At 48.6% G+C, this 21,258-nt stretch overlaps 1 protein-coding gene across 2 annotated transcripts in view; it reads right to left on the reverse strand.

The window, feature by feature from the left end:
- The window catches only part of LOC309332886 (uncharacterized protein), a 251,246-nt gene that overhangs the window by 104,993 nt on the left and 124,995 nt on the right, over positions 1–21,258 (reverse strand). The window lies entirely within an intron of this gene.

Raw genomic sequence — 21,258 nt, forward strand, 5'->3', positions numbered from 1 at the left:
CTTCGAGAGAATTTAGAAAAAATGATGCATCGCTGGTATTTGACCCCGGCAAAGCTAGGAAAGATGTACAGGAACACCGATAATATATGTTGGAGATGTAGAGATAAGGTGGGAACCTTTTTTCATGTATGGTGGACCTGCGATGTGGTTAAGAGATTCTGGGGACAAATTTACAAGGAGTTGAAAAAGATCTTGAAATATAATTTCCCTAAAGCTCCCGAGGTGTTTCTCTTGGGTATGATTGAGGAGGAAATAAAGAAGGCAGACCAAACCTTCTTCCAATACACCACGGCGGCGGCAAGAATTTTAATAGCACAGAAGTGGAAATCCCCAGAAATGCCCTCGATTAGAGATTGGCAAGTGAAACTGTTTCAATATATAGAACTAGCGAGTTTAACACAAAGAATTAGGCACCATAATATGGCCAAATTAAAAAATGAGTGGAACAAATTTCTAAATCACATTGAGACTAATCTGGGAATTAACTATATAACAGTAGACAGTAGTTAATACTTACGACGTTTAGAGCTTAGAGTTATTGTTAGAACAACTGCAGAAATTGTATAAGTTTGTGTAACCCAAGACTGAGCTGGATGGAGGTCTTGTTTTTTGTTTTGTTTTGTTTTTCAGTTTTTCTTTTTTTCTCGTTTTGTTTCTCTTGTACTCTGTTTTTTATTTGTTTTTGACTTGGTATTTGTGTTTGTATGTATGTATATTCCGTGTAATGTCTTTTTAAAGTTTGTCTAATAAAGATTTTCTTATTAAAAAAGAAAAAAAAAGAAAGAAACAACAGAACAGCGGCATAGCCAGCCGCTCAGGTGCCCAGTTCAACGCGGGGGTCCTGCAGGTGGGGGGCGCTACCTGGAGCCTATCTGCTGCCTCCCCCTCAGCTGTAGGGCGGCTGAGGGAGAGGAAGAGGGCAGACGCAAGCCCCACGCTGGTGTTTCAGGCAGCGCCCAGCCTGCAGGGGCCCAAGCCACCATGTCACTCCCAGGAGAGACGCTAGGATCAGGCACTCTACAGCCCCCCCCCCCGATAAGTGCCAGCCCCCACGGTGTGGCGCCCAGTGCCAGCCATGTTTTTTGACTCAACTAAAAGGTTTGGTGAGCCCAATTTTTATTTTTATTTTAAACTCGGCTTTTTGTCCTTTTGCCACCCCCCTCAGTGATGACACCTGGGGCGGCCCCCAATCCCCCACCCTCCTTTCTCTGCAACTGCAACAGAATAAAAGGACTCCAAACTCCCTTAGCAGTTTCCTGCTGGTCCCCTCACCATTTTCCCAGGCGTCAATCTTCTCACTTTGCAGTTGCAGATAAGGCACCCAAAGGCTGCTGATCAAGGCAGGGGTTGGTCTCAACTGCCAAGTGAGGTTGGGATTCTGAGCCGATGTCACAGCCAGGTTCCGATCAGTCCATTTCCTCCAAGGGGGGGGGGCCTGTTTCCCCTGAGGGTGACCGCTGAACACACCACCCAAGAGAAAAAGAAGGAGAAAAGGAGAGAAAACTTTTAATTCTGTAGCAAGAAAGAATGAGTGCCAGGAGTTTTCTTTTCCCTGCACTCCTCCATTGCAACACCTATTATTATTATTATTATTATTATTATTATTATTATTATTATTATTATCATTCTAGATTTAATGAACACTCATATCAGAGTACATTGTAAATTGATAGCCATAGTCTTTATATACTAACATTTTATGTTCTTCCACATCCGTTTAATGCTCCTAAACCCTTCTTTTAGCTTCTTCTAGCTTCTTTTAGACTTTTATATATACTTTGTGATTAATACTTTTTAGCTGTCCAAAACGTTTTACAGACTGTAAATGATTGTACCTCACCCTACTGATGCTGGTCTACTAAGGTAATAAAGATCTGATTGATTGAAATGAAATATCCTAGTAATGCAGTGATCGCACACTAATGTAATGTATTCCTCTTCCCCCAAATTCATACTTCATTACTCATTAATATTAGTAATAATAATGAAATAAGTCCGGCCAGAGGCTCCTCCCAGCTTTGCCTTGACCCTCCCAGTGGGCGTGACCACTCCCCACTAAGCCCCGCCCACCTCTTGCCTTCCCCAGCTCCACTCTCCCCGCCTCCTTTCACAATGGCTCGCCCGGATTGGCGTAGGCGGCCTGCCACTCTCGCGAGCACAGGAGCCTCCCCTCCCCTCCCTTCCCGCTTGCCTCGCCCGCCCCGCCCTTCGCCCTTGCCCCGCGCTGATTGGCCAAGACGGGGGGCCTGTAAGGGGCGTGGCCTGGCAGAGGGAGGCGGAGCGAGGGCGCCAGAAGCAGCTGGAGGAAGGAGGCAGCTGAAGGGGGGGGGCTGAGTCCTCAGCGTGGTCGGCAGCGGGAGGCGCATGGGGGAAATGGGGGGGGGAGTAACAGAGTTGGACCCCCCTTTTAAAGACAAACAGAACCCCTCCAGCACCAGAATTCAAAAGCATCCATTCTTCTTGATGGTCCAGCTCTCACTTCCATCCATCACTCCTGGGAAAACCAGAGCTTGAACTATACGGACCTTTGTTGGCAAGGTGATGTCTCTGCTTTTTAAGATGCTGTCCAGGTTTGTCATTGCTTTTCTCCCAGGTGTCTTTTAATTTCTTTTAATTTGGGGACTGCTTATCCTTCTGCTGTGTGGACTGCTCTGCGTGGGCTCAAGATGAGACAAGCCTGTATCAGCTTCAGATGGGCCGAAGCTGGTCAAAATCTCACAAAAGTATCTTTATAGTTATAAAGGACTTAATCGTGGGTGGGGGAAGTTGAAAGCTTATTTCTCCCCCTCCCTAGTTTGTCTCCAATAGCTTTGTTGTTGTTTAGTCGTGTCCGCCTCTTCGTGACCCCCTGGACCAGAGCATGCCAGGCACTCCTGTCTTCCACTGCCTCCTTCGAGAACACTATCCAACCATCTCGTCCTCTGTCGTCCCCTTCTCCTTGCGCCCTCCATCTTTCCCAGCATCAGGGTGTTTTCCAGGGAGTCTTCTCTTCTCATGAGGTGGCCAAAGTACTGGAGCCTCAGCTTCAGGATCTGTCCTTCCAGTGAGCACTCAGGGCTGATTTCCTTCAGAATGGAGAGGTTTGATCTTCTTGCAGTCCATGGGACTCTCAAGAGTCTCCTCCAGCACCAGAATTCAAAAGCATCCATTCTTCGGCGATCAGCCTTCTTTATGGTCCAGCTCTCACTTCCATACATCACGACTGGGAAAACCATGGCTTTAACTCTACGGGGGGTGGGGTGGGTAACAGAGTTGGACCCCCCCTTTTAAAGACAAACAGAACCCCTCCAGCACCAGAATTCAAAAGCATCCATTCTTCGGCGATCTGCCTTCTTTATGGTCCATCTCTCACTTCCATCCATCTCAACTGGTAAAACCATGGCTTAAACTATATGGACCCTTGTTGGCAAGGTGATGTCTCTGCTTTTTAAGATGCTGTCTTGGTTTGTCATTTTCTCCCAAGGAGCAGGCGTCTTTTAATTTCGTGACTGCTGTCACCATCTGCAGTGATCATGGAGCCCAAGAAAGTAAAATCTCTCCCTGCCTCCATTTCTTCCCCTTCTATTTACCAGGAGGTGAGGGGACCAGTGGCCATGATCTTCGTTTTTGGGATGTTGAGCTTCAGACCAATAGCTTAGGGGACTTAAAGTCTGTGGCTCTGACCCCTCCCCGTTTTAACGGCCCCTTCCAGCTGAGGGGAGGGGGCGACTTGCTTCCTGGCCTCCCCTCCCCTCTCGGTTGAAATTGGGGCTGATGCATGGGGGGGGTATAAATGTGACTCTCCCCCCATTCTGAAATCAGGGAGGTTGTAACCGGAGAAAAGAACAGAGGACTGACTTCGCCGGTGGCGCCCTGAATTTTGATCCTGTGTTTTGCTCGCCGACTCTTTGCACGTGTTGCAGACCTGCACGTCTGTAGCTCAACCCCGTGCAGCGCAGCGTACAGCGATCCCCTTCGTTTCCTCCTTTCCCCCATTCATCAAGTGCTTGACCAATCCCCAAGCGCCCTTCCTGACAGCGCCCTCTTTCCTTTGCCAATCCGAAGCGCGGGATCAGGAGAGGTTGCGAAACATCGCCCTCTAGCGACGCCTGCGCTGGTACTGCAGCTGCCCAAGCAGGGAAGGGCGAAGAAGCCATGGACACCCACGGGCTGCATTGGAGCGACCCTCCATTGAGGAGGAATCTGGAGAAATCAATCAGCAGAAATCCTTCCCGGGACGGGTTGGCATCCTGCCCAGGCTGCTTCTTCAGGGGGAAGGTGGCCATCCGAGGAGGGGCTTGGGGCTGAGCCTGGCATTGCCCTCATCTCTGAACCTGCCCTATGGCATAAGGGTCAAGCCCTCCATCCTGACTTGGGAGGGTCGGACACCAACCCATCCAGGAAACAATGTCCTCCCGGTCTCAGTGTATTGGAAAGACAAAGGTCTGGAGGGGCAGAGATGGCAGGTCTTTCCCTTGGCCTTACATTTGGGATGGACACGGCATCAGTTTTCACCCCAGGACCACACCTGTTCTATGACATGTTCACGACATGTGTGTGATGCTTCCAACAAGGTGTTGGGGGTAACCTGGAGAAACTTGTTAAAAGGAGGAGCCCCCCTTGTTTGGGGCTTCTCTCTGCATCTTCTATGCTGTATTCGCGAGTCATTGTTATCGGAAAGTTTTTCCTGATGTTGGTTTGGAATCTCCTTTCTTGGAACTTTACAATAATGTTCTGACTTTATATACATACAGTGGTACCTCGGGTTACAGACGCTTCAGGTTACAGACTCCCCTAACCCAGAAATAGTACCTCGGGTTAAGAACTTTGCTTCAGGATGAGAACAGAAATCACGTGGCAGCGGCGAGGCGGCAGCAGGAGGCCCCATTAGCTAAAATGGTACCTCAGGTTAAGAACAATTTCAGGTTAAGAACAGAATTTGTATCTATAAACCAATAGCAAGAGATTCCGATGACGTTAAAGAATGAGTTTATCAATCAGGTACCAATCAGAAGAAAGTGAATGGTCAGAAATAACATCTCAACTGCGAAAAGAAGAATGGTTGGTGTAAACCCGAAACCAAGTTAATAATTGCATTTCAATGGGTCTGCTTTAGGTTTCATTGCAATCAAGGCGATGAGATAATAATAATAATAATAATAATAATAATAATAATAATAATAATAATAATAATAATATTGCTTTCCCTGGCCACTCTGGGCGGCTCCCAACAGAATATTAAAAGCACTATCCAAATCACAGCCACAACATGCATTTAAAGCACTTTTGGAGCTCTGAATTGCAGGTCAAACAACTGGCGGGTGGCCAAGGCCATTTTGGCCTCTGTTGTCCAGGGCGCCGGAGCCGCGGGACGTCGGGAAAAGGGGGAAGCCCTTCTAGGTGCCTCCAAGGGAATGAGGAAAAGGACGAGGTCTCTGGGAGGCTTCCTGGGTTATGTGGGTTTATTAGTATAATAATGGGTTATTCTGAGTTTATTAGCAGGCCAGGAGGAAGGTTGCGCAGGGCAGCCTGGGAAGGGCGAGGGAAAGGCTGGGAGGAAAAGCCTTGTCTCTTTTCCCATCGCTCTGCCCCTCCATCAAGTTTAAATGGAAGAATCCAAATACGTTTAGAGAAACATAAAATGATAGGAAACAGGATCCTTGTTTTTGAGAAGAAGGGGCAGCAAGGCATGCTGGGAAGAAGGACATGAGGGAAATGAAACCTAATAAAGGACAATTTATCAATAAAGCTAATATTTGAAACCTAACAAAAGACACCTGGGGATTTATTTATTCAGTTATATGTTGGAAAATGGGTAAATTTCAAGTATAGGAAGCTGGATCCATGTTTGTGAGAAGAAGGGGTAGCAAAGCATGCTGGGAAGAAGGACGTGAGGGAAATGAAACCTAATAAAGGATAATTTATCAATAAAGCTAATAAGTGAAACCTAACGAAAGACACTTTCAGATGTATTTATTCAGTTATACATTGGAAAATGGGTAAATTTCAATTATAGGAAACAGGATCCTTGTTTGGAGAAGAAGGGGCAGCAAAGCATGCTGGGAAGAAGGACGTGAGAGAAATGAAACCTAATAAGGGATAATTTACCAATAAAGCTAATAAGTGAAACCTAACCAAAGACAATTTGGGATTAATTTATTTAGTTATACATTGGAAAATGAGTAAATTTCAATTATAGGACACAGGATCTTTGTTTGTGAGAAGATGGGGCAGCAAAGCATGCTGGGAAGAAGGACGTGAGAGAAATGAAATGAAACCTAATAAAGGGTAATTTATCCATAAAGCTAATAAGCGAAGCCAAACCTAAGACTCCTTGAGATTGAATTATTTGGTTATACACTGGAAAAACGAGTAAATTTCAAATTTATTCATGCTGGGATTCAACCATTGGCCTAATGGAGCTGGCAGTGCATGCTGGGAAGTCTGCCGGCGGAGGCTGGCGGGAGTTGCAGGGCCTTTGGAAGGTGGCCCCTTCCCCTCCGAGGGCCACATGACCCTCCTCCTCCGCCAGGGACACCAGCGCCTGCAGCCCGTCCAGCTGGCCAGAGTCACCCAAGGGCCGGAGAGGCTGGCAGGGACGGGGCCCCCAGGGGAGCCCGGGAGAGAGAGAGAGGGGCCCCTGGGGGGATCTGCACTCTGCACGCCCTCAGAGGCCGGAGAGGCTGGCAGGGACGGGGCCCCCAGGTGAGCCCGGGAGAGAGAGGGGGGGCCCCTGGGGGGATCTGCACTCTGCACGCCCTCAGAGGCCGGAGAGGCTGGCAGGGACGGGGCCCCCAGGAGAGAGAGGGGCCCCTGGGGGGATCTGCACTCTGCACGCCCTCAGAGGCCAGAGAGGCTGGCAGGGACGGGGCCCCCAGGTGAGCCCGGGAGAGAGAGAGAGGGGCCCCTGGGGGGATCTGCACTCTGCACACCCTCAGAGGCCGGAGAGGCTGGCAGGGACGGGGCCCCCAGGTGAGCCCGGGAGAGAGAGAGAGGGGCCCCTGGGGGGATTTGCACTCTGCACGCCCTCAGAGGCCGGAGAGGTTGGCAGGGACGGGGCCCTCAGTTGAGCCCGGGAGAGAGAGGGGCCCCTGGGGGGATCTGCACTCTGCACACCCTCAGAGGCCGGAGAGGCTGGCAGGGACGGGGCCCCCAGGTGAGCCCGGGAGAGAGAGAGAGGGGCCCCTGGGGGGACGGGGCCCCCAGGTGAGCCCGGGAGAGAGAGAGAGGGGCCCCTGGGGGGATCTGCACTCTGCACACCCTCAGAGGCCGGAGAGGCTGGCAGGGACGGGGCCCCCAGGTGAGCCCGGGAGAGAGAGAGAGGGGCCCCTGGGGGGATTTGCACTCTGCACGCCCTCAGAGGCCGGAGAGGCTGGCAGGAACGGGGCCCTCAGTTGAGCCCGGGAGAGAGAGGGGCCCCTGGGGGGATCTGCACTCTGCACACCCTCAGAGGCCGGAGAGGCTGGCAGGGACGGGGCCCCCAGGTGAGCCCGGGAGAGAGAGAGGGGGGCCCCTGGGGGGATCTGCACTCTGCACGCCCTCAGAGGCCGGAGAGGCTGGCAGGGACGGGGCCCCCAGGTGAGCCCGGGAGAGAGAGAGGGGGGCCCCTGGGGGGATCTGCACTCTGCACGCCCTCAGAGGCCGGAGAGGCTGGCAGGGACGGGGCCCCCAGGTGAGCCCGGGAGAGAGAGAGGGGGGCCCCTGGGGGGATCTGCACTCTGCACGCCCTCAGAGGCCGGAGAGGCTGGCAGGGACGGGGCCCCCAGGTGAGCCCGGGAGAGAGAGAGCGGGGCCCCTGGGTGTGGATCCTGCACTCTGTACGCCCTCAGAGGCCGGAGAGGCTGGCAGGGACGGGGCCCTCAGGTGAGCCCGGGAGAGAGAGGGGCCCCTGGGGGGATCTGCACTCTGCACGCCCTCAGAGGCCGGAGAGGCTGGCAGGGACGGGGCCCTCAGGTGAGTCTGGGAAAGAGAGGGGCCCCTCGGGGGGTTGCACTCTGCACGCCCTCAGAGGCCGGAGAGGCTGGCAGGGACGGGGCCCCCAGGTGAGCCCGGGAGAGAGAGGGGCCCCTGGGGGGATCTGCACTCTGCACACCCTCAGAGGCCGGAGAGGCTGGCAGGGACGGGGGCCCAGGTGAGCCCGGGAGAGAGAGGGGCCCCTGGGGGGATCTGCACTCTGCACGCCCTCAGAGGCCGGAGAGGCTGGCAGGTGAGCCCGGGAGAGAGAGGGGCCCTTGGGGTGGGGGGATCCTGCTCTGGCACTTCTGGGAGGGATCTGCACTCTGCACGCCCTCAGAGGCTTCCTAGTCTAAGCTCAGGGGGCTCTTTGAGCCGGCATCTCTCTGGGGGGTGAGGGGTTTCTTCCCATTGGTCAACATCCTTCTTAAATAGTGGTGCCCAGAACTGGACACAGTATTCCAGGTGGGGACTGACCAAGGCAGAATAGAGCTCAGTCTTGTAAGCCTCTGGTATTAGTAGCAATAAAAGTAATAATAATCACAACAAGAATAGACTTCGTTAACAAATATTTATGCTGCTTAACTGTGTGTGCATTGCAATCACTTGTTCATTGTTGTGCGTAGTAATTTTAAGTGCATTCTTAATATTACGATCAATGTGCAATACTTTTAAAATGCATCATTTCTTTAAATATAAACACAGAAATAAATGAAGCTCTAAATTCATCGGATGATGACCTGTGCCACAACCTGGGAAGCAGGCAGAGGGGCTTCTCAGTGGTGGCGCCCTCCCCGCCTCCTTTCACAATGACTCACCCAGATTGGCGCCTGCCTCGCCTGCCTCGCCCGCCCCTAACCCTATCCCTAACCCTGGCCAATGCAATAAAATCCACTGGATCCCAGTCACGGCTTGGCTAAGGTCAGTTGCTACTCTTTGAAACAGGGAGCGGAGCTTACACAGTACAGAAATTAAACCAACAGACTACGGAAGATGTCTTAAATGAATTTCTCCGTTTATTGATATACAAAGCTTAGGAGAACGAAATGATGTGAAGTGAGCTTATGAATGATAGCGCATAAATGCGGGAAATGGCGCATAGAAAATTGAATACATAGAACTGGCAGAACCAAACAGTATTGTGGAATATCAGAATTGATATGGTTAATAGGTAGTCATGACAAAGCAAACAGACTCAAAAACCTAACTCCTCTCCCTCTAAACTATCTTGTTGTGAGATAAATATAAGTTTCCAAAACACAAAATTATTAAAAGATAATAGTTTACAAACTGAGGGCAGTAGACCAGGACTCATTGTAGTCCTTGGCAAAGCAAGGGAGCAAAACATTTCCTCCCATCTTAGTGTTCATGTCAACAGGACTTCCTAAAATCCAGGCTAAGAAGGAACACAATCTCTTTCAGAGATGGAGAATAAACAGCATGGGTGAGTAGCTGTGTTTCCTTTATGCACTTCTGGACATCATGAACATGGACTATTTTAAGAATCAGATGTCCCCTTAATTTCTGGTTGTCAGGTGCTCCTTTGTGTTCAGATCAGGCCTCAGCACAATAATGTAGCACTTGGGCAGGAAGATGCAGCCCAGAAGCCCAGCACTGGAGGCCAACATAGAGAAGATCTGCACGGCCACCATGTACTTGCCCTTGGTGCTCAGGTAGGTGGGCACAAAAGACACCCAAACACTGCAGAAGACCAGCATGCTGAAGGTGATCAGCTTGGCTTCGTTGAAGGAGCCAGGCAGCTTCCTGGCTAGGAAAGCCACCGTGAAGCAGGTGGCAGCCAAGAAGCCCAGGTAGCCGAGGGCAACGTAGAACATGGCCACAGACCCTTCGTTGCATTGCAGGATGATCTCTCCCAGCTGGGAGCGCATGTCGGGCTCTGGGAATGGGGGAGAAGAGCCCAGCCAGATGGTGTAGATGAGAACTTGCCCCCCAGAACAGGAGATGACAATGGAGTTGGCCAGACTCTTGCCCAGCCATCTCCTCAGCCTGTTCCCGGGCTTTGTGGCCAGGAAGGCCAGCACCACCGTGATGGTCTTTGCCAAGACAGAAGAAACAGCAACTGAGAAGATGATGCTGAAGGCCGTTTGTCGGAGAAGGCAGGTCTCTTTCCTTGGGCGCCCGATGAAGAGGAAGGAGGACAGAAAGGAAAGCAGGAGGGAGACGAGGAGGATGTAGGAGAGGTCCCGGTTGTTGGCTTTGACAATGGGAGTTTCCTTGTATTTAATGAAGATTCCCAACACAATGCCTGCTGTTAAGGACAAGAAGAGGGCAACGGAAGCTAAAACAATTCCCAAATATTCTTCATAAGCCAGGAAGATGATAATCTTGGGGACACAATGATCTCTGTCCTTGTTTGAATGGTGATCTTCTGAGCATTTGGTGCAATGTTCTGCATCTGGGGAAGAGAAAAAGAATGGCTGCAGCATCACTTACATCCCTAATGATCTGTGCTCTATTAACATTGTGATCTAGGATAAACTGAGAGGGAGTGCCCACTCCACTTCTGTTAACTGCATTGTTTGGATCCTGCCTATTCCTCTTTGCCTGAACCTTTAAAATGCAGACATTGCTTCCATGCAATGTTCATAGCAGTGAGATCAAAACGGTCCATAGATTATATTGTAATAATTTTCACATGAAGTATTTATTTTTATTGTGCTTTTACTGTTAGTAATTTGCTGCTTTTCATCGTCTATCCATTATTTTTGATAAGTGTCAATATTATTTCCTTTTTGTGGGCCTTCGTCTACAAAATCAAAAAGGAATGCTTTGCGGGCATTCCTCTCACAGCTGCCCAGTTTGCACACCAGATATTTCTTCCTTATGGTCATTCCTATCAACTCACTTCCTGGATGTAATAAAGGTGATTAATACTAAGGAAGTCAAGGAAGGATTCCCATTCCCCTATGTCTGCAGAATTCTCACAAAAAGTGTGTGAGACTGAATTTCTGCCCTGTGTTTACTCTCTCTAGGACTTCCTTCCCCCATGGAGTCACCCACCTTCCCGAGTGGAGAAGGTCCCTTCCGCACACTGAGCACAAGCATAGCAGCAAATGGGCTTTCCTTCGAGGACCACCTTGGCATATCCAGGTCGACATCTTTCTGTACACCTGGAACGAGGTACGGCCTAACCAGAAAGACAAGAAGGTACAACAAAGAGTTAGGAGTATTTGTGTGTATGTAATTCACTCAACGTGATCTCTATAGCATGGTGGTGATCCCTGACAACTGGTCTTGCCAGCTCAGGATGATGGGAGCTGTAGTCCAAAGACAGCTGGGGACCCAAGTTTGGGAAACCCTGATCTACCCAAAGATTTGCAGTTGTGGCCCCCAATGAATCATTCAGGAAATCATCACAGCTCTACATCACATCACATAGAGGTTGGGGAGGGGTCTGTCTGGCAGGGAATCCTGAGAGATCCCAGTTGCCGTTTCCAGCAGCCAAGAACCTCAGTAGCCTGCCATCTCCCCATTCCCTTAATGCGGTCAGTTCCCTTTAGCTGCAGAACATGATCTCTGGAATGCAGCCTTGACCCCTCATCAGGGTCCTTTCAACTGACCATTGGGGTGACCAGAATATCTTGTGCTTTAAATTGAGTTCAGTATAGCTGAGGTTTGAGCCACAGAACTCTTGTTTCCTCTTCACCCATTTACCTGTTTCCCTTCTTAAAAGAACTTGTGGTTCTAGGACCCGACCCCCGGGAAGTAAAATGAAGACACAGGGACACGTGATATAAGGTTAATGGGCTAGAAAAGGCCACAACTTTATTGATTACAGCAATGAAAAGGTATTGGCTTAGGCATTGGATCGCAAAACAAGTGGGTTTATTCACCAGGGGTTCATCACCTGTTGATGCTAATCCAACTATAGGCTCACCCCTGATGTCACCGCCGGTCGTGCCATGGCCTCCCACCAAGCAGGCATCGGACAGAATACACGACCGCCAGATTCCTTTAACGGAATACCCCTAAAAATTGAAGGCATAGGCAATGGCCACACCTAGCCCTTCGACACACCACAACACATTATTCCCATGCCTAACCGCCACCCGAGCTAAAGGCTCGCCGCCAATACCTTCAAAGCTGCAACCAATCCCAGATGCTTTTGCTGACACTAGCTAACCAAATGTCGTTCCCCAGATCCGATAAGTGGACGCCGTCATTCCGGTATAAAGCTTGGTCGCCGATCCGGATACGGTCATGATAAATGACTCGGCCATACATAGAGCGCACCCAACGGGCTACCGCCCAAATTACGAGTTTCCTGGTTCTTTCAATGGCCATACAGCTTTGCGCACCGCGCCAAACAGTTCGTTTCAAGAAGGAGGACCAGAACACTGTTGTTCTGGGACACAAGGCTGCAAATGCATTCAAGTCTCTTTTTATGCTCCACAACAAGTCCACACTCCTTCTGTTAGCGAGGTCATTCTCCCCCAAATGAACTACAAGGATGTCGGGAGGGCCAAACTTGGCTACCTTCTTCCACAGCAATGGCATAAGCTCCTCCCAACGCATGCCTCTTCTCGAAAGCCAGGAAACTCGAACACCATGTGGAAGGCCAAGATTGTATGCAAGGCCGCAGCTCACCGCTTGTACGCGGGCCCAATGAACTATACTGTGGCCGCAAATCCACACGCTTCTCCTGAGCATAAGGTAAAGGTAAAGGTACCCCTGCCCCTACGGGCCAGTCTTGCCAGACTCTGGGGTTGTGCGCTCATCTCACTCTATAGGCCGGGAGCCAGCGCTGTCCGCAGACACTTCCGGGTCACGTGGCCAGCGTGACAAGCTGCATCTGGCGAGCCAGCGCAGCACACGGAACGCCGTTTACCTTCCCGCTGGTAAGCGGTCCCTATTTATCTACTTGCACCCGGGGGTGCTTTCGAACTGCTAGGTTGGCAGGCGCTGGGACTGAATGACGGGAGCGCACCCCGCCGCGGGGATTCGAACCGCCGACCATATGATCGGCAAGTCCTAGGCGCTGAGGTTTTACCCACAGCGCCACCCGCGTCTCCTGAGCATAGCTGGGGGTAAAAGACAGAAAAGAAAAGGCAGATAAGTAGGGTAAAGCTGCAGATCACATATTAGGCTTATAAGCATTGGATTTCCACCGGCCCATTTCTTTGATCCTGTCCGCCGGTAGCCCCAGGTGCGCGGCTGTGGTTGCGGCGCCCATCCTAAATGAGTGCGTGGCGTACTCCTGGGAGGATAGACCACAAGCCTGAAATCGAGACAAGGCATCGGCAATGTCATTCTTGGCTCTGGGTACGAATTTGGCTGAAAATATTATGTTGAACTCAAGGCACCGGAGGACGAACGCCCGCAGAAGGGAGGAGATCCTCTCAGACTGAGATGACTGCCTGGCTAGAATGTTCATGACCACCAGGTTGTCGGAAGCACATGCGGTGATCTCGAAAATCTTCCGTCCAGATGTGAACGGCCACCACTATTGGAAAGAACTCAAGAAAGGTGAGATCCAACGTGATGGCCTGACCTTGCCATGCCGTCGGCCATCGTAGTGCACACCAGCGCCCCTTGAAGTACAAGCCAAAGCCTAAGGACCCAGCCGCATCCAATTGGACCTGGAAGTCTGATGACAGATTCAAGACATCCTGCCATAGAGATACCCCATTGTAGATCTCCAGACAAGTCGTCCACACCTCCAGATCTGCCTTGACCGACCTGGGGAGGCGGACCCTGTTGTGCGGGTGTCTAAGACCACTGACAGCCTGGCTAGGCGGGCACGCGCATTGGAGTGGACCTGGAAATCAGAGGCCAAATTAAGGATTTCCAGCCATAGGGAGACTCCGTTGTAGTGTTCCAGAAATCTGATCCCCATCTCAAAATCCGCCTTGACCGACTTGATAAGTCTTACTCTATGGTGCGGATGCTTGAGGCCCGCTGACAACCTGGCTAAGGGTGAGCGAAATGGGCGGCCTGGTGAAACTACTCTACATGCGAAGTTGAAATGATCTAGCAAGGACTGGACCTGTCTAAGAGCGACTTCATTATTATTATTATTATTATTATTATTATTATTATTATTATTTCGGGAAGGGTTTGACGAATAGTTTCGTTAAGGGCAACTATTTTCCCCACTGGCAGGCGGGCGGATTGAGCTGCTGTGTCAAGCTCCATACCCAGGCAAGTAAGATGCGTTGAGGGTCCACCTTATCTGAGGGGAACTCCCAGCTCCTGGGCCAAAGCTGAGAAGGCCTCCAGAAGGGAGGCACATTCGCCAGTATTGGGTTTCCCAATGAGTAGAAAAGTCACTGAGGTAACGTGTCGCCCCAGGTGAGTTGGTTCTGTAGCGCAAGGCCCAGTCCCAACAAGTGCTAAATGTCTCAAAGGCCGAGCCGGCTGCAGAACAACCCATCGGCATAGCCTTGACAATGTAATATTTCCCTTGAAATTTGAATCCCAGCAAATGAGAGTCATTGGGATGAACTGGCAATAGACAGAAGGCTGACTATGTCACATTTTGCTAAGAGTGCCTCGTAACCAAAATTCCGGATAAGTCTTAGTGCCCGATCGAAGAATTCAATCGAAGAATGTGGAGAGGAGGGAGCTGGTGGGAAGTGCACCCGGATATGAACCAGGGACCTCTTGATGTGCAGTCCAATGCTCTACCACTGAGCTATACCCCCTTATTGTTGTTGTTATCATTCTATTATTATTTATCTGTTATTTATCCATTTATTATTATTATTTATTATTGTTGTTATTTATTAAAATCTAATCCAGTATTATTTGTTCAATCAATTACCACTGTAAGTAGAATTAATTACTGATACTATCAATTGTCTACCGTAACTGACGATAATATGAAATAATTATTCATTATAGGGGATTGATTGGAAAAAACGCTGCTCATAATCATCAATGAACGATCTAAATGAATTTAGGCACTGTGAAATAGTTTTGGGGTTATTATCCCGTCCATGTGCCACCCGCGATGAATTACGGCTATAGGCACCCATGCAGCCTGAGGTGTGAGTTGATTCCATTGCAGAGCGCTTCCTCTTAGGCACCATGGATAACATGCTAAAGCTACTGCCACAAACATGTGCCACTGCTTACAAGCGGTTGTACAGGGACGTGTTATTGATTCTGAAACAAATATACTAATTAATGATTGCTTTACTTAAAATAAACAATGATTCTCAAGCATTCAGTTAAATGTTTAATTGTTTATCCCATTAGTATGTGCTTCTGTGTGTTATTTATTACTCTCTCTATATATATTAATATTTATTATTATTATTATTTATTCTTTTTTAAAATTTTTCTTAAAAATTAAGATGCTTCCTACTTCATATTATAATATCTCATTCAATCCCCTGCAATGCATACAGGGATCAAACCAGCAACCTTAGCATTATCGGCCCCATGCTCTAACCAGTTGAGCTATCCAGGCTCTCTAGAATTGTGTGGGACCCCGAGGGTCATTTAGTCCAACCCCTTGCAAAGCAGGAATATATAATTGTTCCATACAGGGATTAAACCTGCAACCTTGGCGTTATTGTCACCACGCTCTAACCAACTGAGGGTTCCGAAATATATGTAAATTATTTGTTATTAATGAATTTTATTTTTATTTTTTTTCTAATGTTATTTGTTTATTTATATATTTATCTATGGATTTGTTTAATTAATTAATCAATTTAATCTTGGTATGTGACATCATTCCACTTATTCTCTTTTATTATTATTAATGTATATTTATCATTATTTATTTATTATAATAATTTTTTGAAAAATAAATAAATAAATTACATCCTCTTATTTTATTTATTATTAGTAGTATTTTACTAATAATGTGGCGTAAAAATAATGTGGGTAAAAGCCTCAGCGCCTAGGGCTTGCCGATCGAAAGGTCGGCGGTTCGAATCCCCGCGGCGGGGTGCGCTCCCGTTGCTCGGTCCCAGCGTCTGCCAACCTAGCAGTTCGAAAGCACCCCCAGGTGCAAGTAGATAAATAGGGACCGCTTACCAGCGGGAAGGTAAACGGCGTTTCCGTGTGCGGCTCTGGCTCGCCAGATGCAGCTTTGTCACGCTGGCCACGTGACCCGGAAGTGTCTCTGGACAGCGCTGGCCCCCGGCCTCTTGAGTGAGATGGGCGCACAACCCTAGAGTCTGGCAAGACTGGCCCGTACGGGCAGGGGTACCTTTACCTTTAGTAGTATTTTATTCTATTATTTATCTGTTCATTTTTATTTATTTGTTTGTTTGTTTGTTGTTGTTATTATTCTATTATTTATTGTTATTGTTATTTATTACAATCTATTCCAGTATTATTTGTTCAAATAATTACCACTGTATGTAGAATTAATTGATGATGCTATTAATTGTCTACCATAACTAATGATGATATGAAATAATTATTCTTCACTTGACTGTTTGGTTTGTATTTGCCTATAAATTTATTTATTTGCCACCAAGCAAAGGGTCAGGCAGATAGACACAGCTAAATAACACACAAGCATATAGGGATGGAACAATGGGCGGCCCCCACACTGCAATCAAATGGAAATATCCCTTTAACTAACAGTTTGAAAAACATAAGGTTATGCTGGAGGTCCCAGCAGAAGGAAAATGCTGCCAAAGACAATGTATCCTTGATTGGCCATCCGCCAGGTACCTGAATTAACAATGTACCACGAACTGCCTGTCTTTAAGCGACAATGTATCCTGCCTGGTAGTTATTATTATTAATTTTATTTATTTATTTTTGTTAATTATTAAATTATTATTATTATTTATTATTTTAAATTATTATTATTTTAATTAATTACTATTTGTTTAATCAGTAAATATATTGCTAATTATTGATTCACTAATTCTCAATAAATTATTACAATGTAATTAAAGTTACTATAAAGCCGCTATCAATTTACACTAGCTATTGCTACTGGTTAATTAGCACCCTATTGTGTCCAATAAACTGGTCAAATTCAGACTTTATTCAAGCATCTCAAATCAGTTAAAATAATATAAAATTAATGTATAATAATAATAATAATAATAATAATAATAATAATAATAATAATTTATTATTTATACCCCGCCCATCTGGCTGGGCCTCCCCAGCCACTCTGGGCGGCTTCCATAAAAACCAAAAATACAGTAAAATCACACGTTAAAAACTTCCCTGAACAGGGCTGCCTTAAGATGTCTTCTGAATGTCAGGTAGTTGTTTATCGCTTTGACATCTGCTGGAAGGGCGTTCCACAGGGCGGGCGCCACTACCGAGAAGGCCCTCTGCCTGGTTCCCTGTAGCTTTGCTTCTCGCAATGAGGGAACTGCCAGAAGGCCCTTGGCGCTGGTCCTCAGCGTCCGGGCAGAATGATGGGGGTGGAGACACTCCTTCAGGTATACTGGACCGACGCCGTTTAGGGCTTTAAAGGTCAGCACCAACACTTTGAATTGTGCTCGGAAACATACTGGGAGCCAATGTAGGTCTTTCAAGACCGGTGTTATATGGTCTCGGCGGCCGCCCCCAGTCACCAGTCTAGCTGCCGCATTCTGGATTAGTTGTAGTTTCCGAGTCACCTTCAAAGGTAGCCCCACGTAGAGTGCATTGCAGTAGTCCAAGCGGGAGATAACCAGAGCATGCACCACTCTGGCGAGGCAGTCCGCAGGCAGATAGGGTCTCAGCCTGCGTACCAGATGGAGCTGGTACACAGCTGCCCTGGACACGGATTTGACCTGTGCCTCCATGGACAGCTGTGAGACCAAAATGACTCCCAGGCTGCGCACCTGGTCCTTCAGGGGCACAGTTACTCCATTCAGGACCAGGGAATCCTCCACACCTGCCCGCCTCCTGTCCCCCCAAAACAGTACTTCTGTCTTGTCAGGATTCAACCTCAATCTGTTAGCCGCCATCCATCCTCCAACCGCCTCCAGGCACTCACACAGGACCTTCACCGCCTTCACTGGTTCTGATTTAAAAGAGAGGTAGAGCTGGGTATCATCAGCATACTGATGAACACCCAGCCCAAACCTCCTGATGATCTCTCCCAGCGGCTGCATGTAAATGTTGAAAAGCATGGGGGAGAGGACAGAACCCTGAGGCACCCCACAAGTGAGAGTCCAGGGGTCTGAACACTCATCCCCCCCCACCACTTTCTGAACACGGCCCAGGAGGAAGGAGCGGAACCACTGTATAACAGTGCCCCCAGCTCCCAGCCCCCCAAGACGGTCCAGAAGGATGCTATGGTCGATGGTATCAAACGCCGCTGAGAGATCCAGCAGAACTAGGAAACAGCTCTCACCTTTGTCCCTAGCCCGCCGGAGATCATCAACCAGTGCGACCAAGACAGTTTCAGTCCCATGATGAGGCCGGAAACCCGACTGGAAGGGATCCAAATGGTCCGCTTCTTCCAGGCGTGCCTGAAGTTGTTCGGCAACCCCTCGCTCAATCACCTTGCCCAGGAATGGAAGATTTGAGACTGGGCGATAATTGGCCATCGTGGCCGCATCTAAAGATGGTTTTTTAAGAAGCGGTTTAATAACCGCCTCTTTCAGCGGGTCTGGGAAGGCTCCCTCACGGAGGGAAGCATTCACCACCCCACGAAGCCCATCGCCCAGTCCTTCCCGGCTAGCTTTTATAAGCCAGGATGGGCAAGGATCCAGGAGACAGGTGGTTGGTTTCACTCGTCCAAGCAGCCTGTCCACATCCTCGGAGGTAACAGATTGGAATTGATCCCACTCAACTTGACTAGACAGAACTCTAGCACTCTCCCGCCCCGGCCCTGCTCCCACGGTGGAGTCTACTTCTTCCCGAATCTGAGCGATTTTATCTGCAAAAAACTTTGCAAAATCATTGCAGGAGAACATGTGGCCCGTACTGGGCCCCGATGTTGCAGGTGGTTCCGCTAAATTGTGAACCACCTGAAAAAGTCTCCTGCTGCTGTTTTCTGCAGATGCAATAGAGGCGGTGAAGAAGTTCTTCTTCGCCGTCGCTATCGCCACTTGGTAGGCTCGACGTTGAGCTCTAACCTGTGTCCGGTCAGATTCGGAATGAGTTATCCGCCACCGGCGCTCTAGCCGTCTCAACGATTGTTTCATTGCCCTCAGATCCGTGGAAATGTAATCCCCAGTTAGTAAAATCTCAAGCCTCTTAAATTAGTCTCTAATCAATTACTGAATATGTTGCTGCAAATCGAATGGCTTGATCAAATTACCTGTTTGATATTTTAAAATAGATGTAAATAATATATTGCAGATATTAATTAGCAAATTGAGCCACCGCTGACCACTAGATATCAGATAGTAAGGAACCTGCCTCCACCAGGGGGCCTGCTTCAATTAATCTGCAATATATCTGGCAAACTGAATTTCAACAACTGCTGATACTATCAGCGATTATATTGATGTGACTCAATTGCTGTGAGCAATGGGCGGAGACGACTGCAGGTAAAGCAGCCCCGCCCGGAGACAAAGGGGACGCAAGGGGGTGGCAGTAAAGGTGTTACTAGAACAACAAAAGAGAACTGGTTCTGCAGCTAAAGCATAAGCTGCCTTCTGTAAGACCAGCAGGCTGTTAATTGCCCAGCTATTCGGAGCTTAAGGGAAAACAAAACAACCCTGGCCGGTGATCAAAGGACAATGCGAGGGGAAGGGGAGTGGGGGGGGTGGAGGGTGAAGAATAATGGGGGTGTGACTGCGTCTCCCAAGTAAAACAAATGCTGAAAGCAGCTAATATAACGATAAATGCCAGGCAAATAAAATCGCGTTCAACTAAGTAGTTCTTTGGATAGCACGTTCAACTAACAAAGACTTTGGACAAAAAAAAAAATCCTTCCAGTAGCACCTTAATGACCAGCTAAGTTAGTTCTTGGTATGAGCTTCCGTGTGCATGCACACTTCTTCAGATACAGTGGTGCCTCGCAAGACGAAAAGAATCCGTTCCGCGAGTCTCTTCGTCTAGCGTTTTTTTTGCCTTGCGAAGCAAGCCCATTAGCGGCTTAGCAGCTTAGCGCTATTAGCAGCTTTAAGTGGCTTAGCGGCTTAGAAAAAAGGGGGGGGGGAGGGAAAAAAAAGTCGGAAAAACTCGCAAGACATTTTCGTCTTGCGAAGCAAGCCCATAGGGAAATTCGTCTTGCGAAGCACCTCCAAAATGGAAAACCCTTTCGTCTAGCAGGTTTTTTGTCTTGCGAGGCATTCGTCTTGCGGGGCACCACTGTACACAGTATAGCTGCCTCTACAACGGAGAAGGCTGAGGAACAAAAGCTCTTAACTACCGATCATTAGCTACTATGTTCCTGCCCCCAGGCAACAGCCACTTCTATGACAACAGAATGAGTCACTTGCGATGCAATTCAGCAGATGACATAAACAGAATAAAAGGAATGACTGAAAACCACCAGCCAGACACAGAGAAGTGCACACTCTTAAACCAAGCAGGGGGGGGGGGGATTGCAAGTCCGGTGCACAGGAAAAGTTTTAAAACTAAAGGGGATAAAGAAACACCCAGCGATAGTTTTTATTACTATGGGGCAACAGCGGGAGAGAAACACCAGGCCGACCCAGAAATACTATCCGCTTTTAAACCAAGGGGGGGCGGGTGTGGAGTGAGGGAGCTCGGAGCACCAGGAAGGGTTTAAGGTAAAGCAATAAGCAGCAAAATGGGACAATAGCAAAATTGGGGCAATGCAGTCGTCTGAAAGAAGTTTTTAAATGGAGCTGCCGCGTGGGGGAGCAAGACCCAAGGGAGAGGGGGAGGAAGGGCTCCCAGCCCAACCACGGAGCCTGCTAGAGAAGGACACAAAGCCAGCTAGCAAAGGGGGAGGGAGGACAATGTCAGCTCTGGAGGGACAAAATTCCAGAGTAGGGGGGGGGGTAACGAAGGGGGAAGGGGGGAGCTGGAATAATAATAAACTGCTGGAAAAGCCCTCACAGGAATTCACAGCAATAGGGCAGTTTTAAAATGCACCAGCAAATCAAACAGAAATAGTAAGAACAAAATAAAAAAATTCCTTCCAGTAGCACCTTAAAGACCAACTGAGTTAGTTCTAGGTATGAGCTTTCGTGTGCATGCACACTTCTTCAGATACACCTGATACACTTCTTCAGATACACTTCTTCAGATACACCTGGTGTATCTGAAGAAGTGTGCATGCACACGAAAGCTCATACCTAGAACTAACTCAGTTGGTCTTTAAGGTGCTACTGGAAGGAAATTTTTTATTTTGTTTTGACCATGGCAGACCAACACGGCTACCTATCTGTAACAGAAATAGTAAGCACTCATAGAACCCACACCAGCAGCTCTCAGATTTCCCCCCTTCCAAGCACGCTGAGATGC

Source organism: Podarcis erhardii (assembly GCF_964252035.2).
Source record: "Podarcis erhardii genome assembly, chromosome: 18".
In the NCBI taxonomy this organism is placed as follows: Eukaryota; Metazoa; Chordata; class Lepidosauria; order Squamata; family Lacertidae; genus Podarcis; species Podarcis erhardii.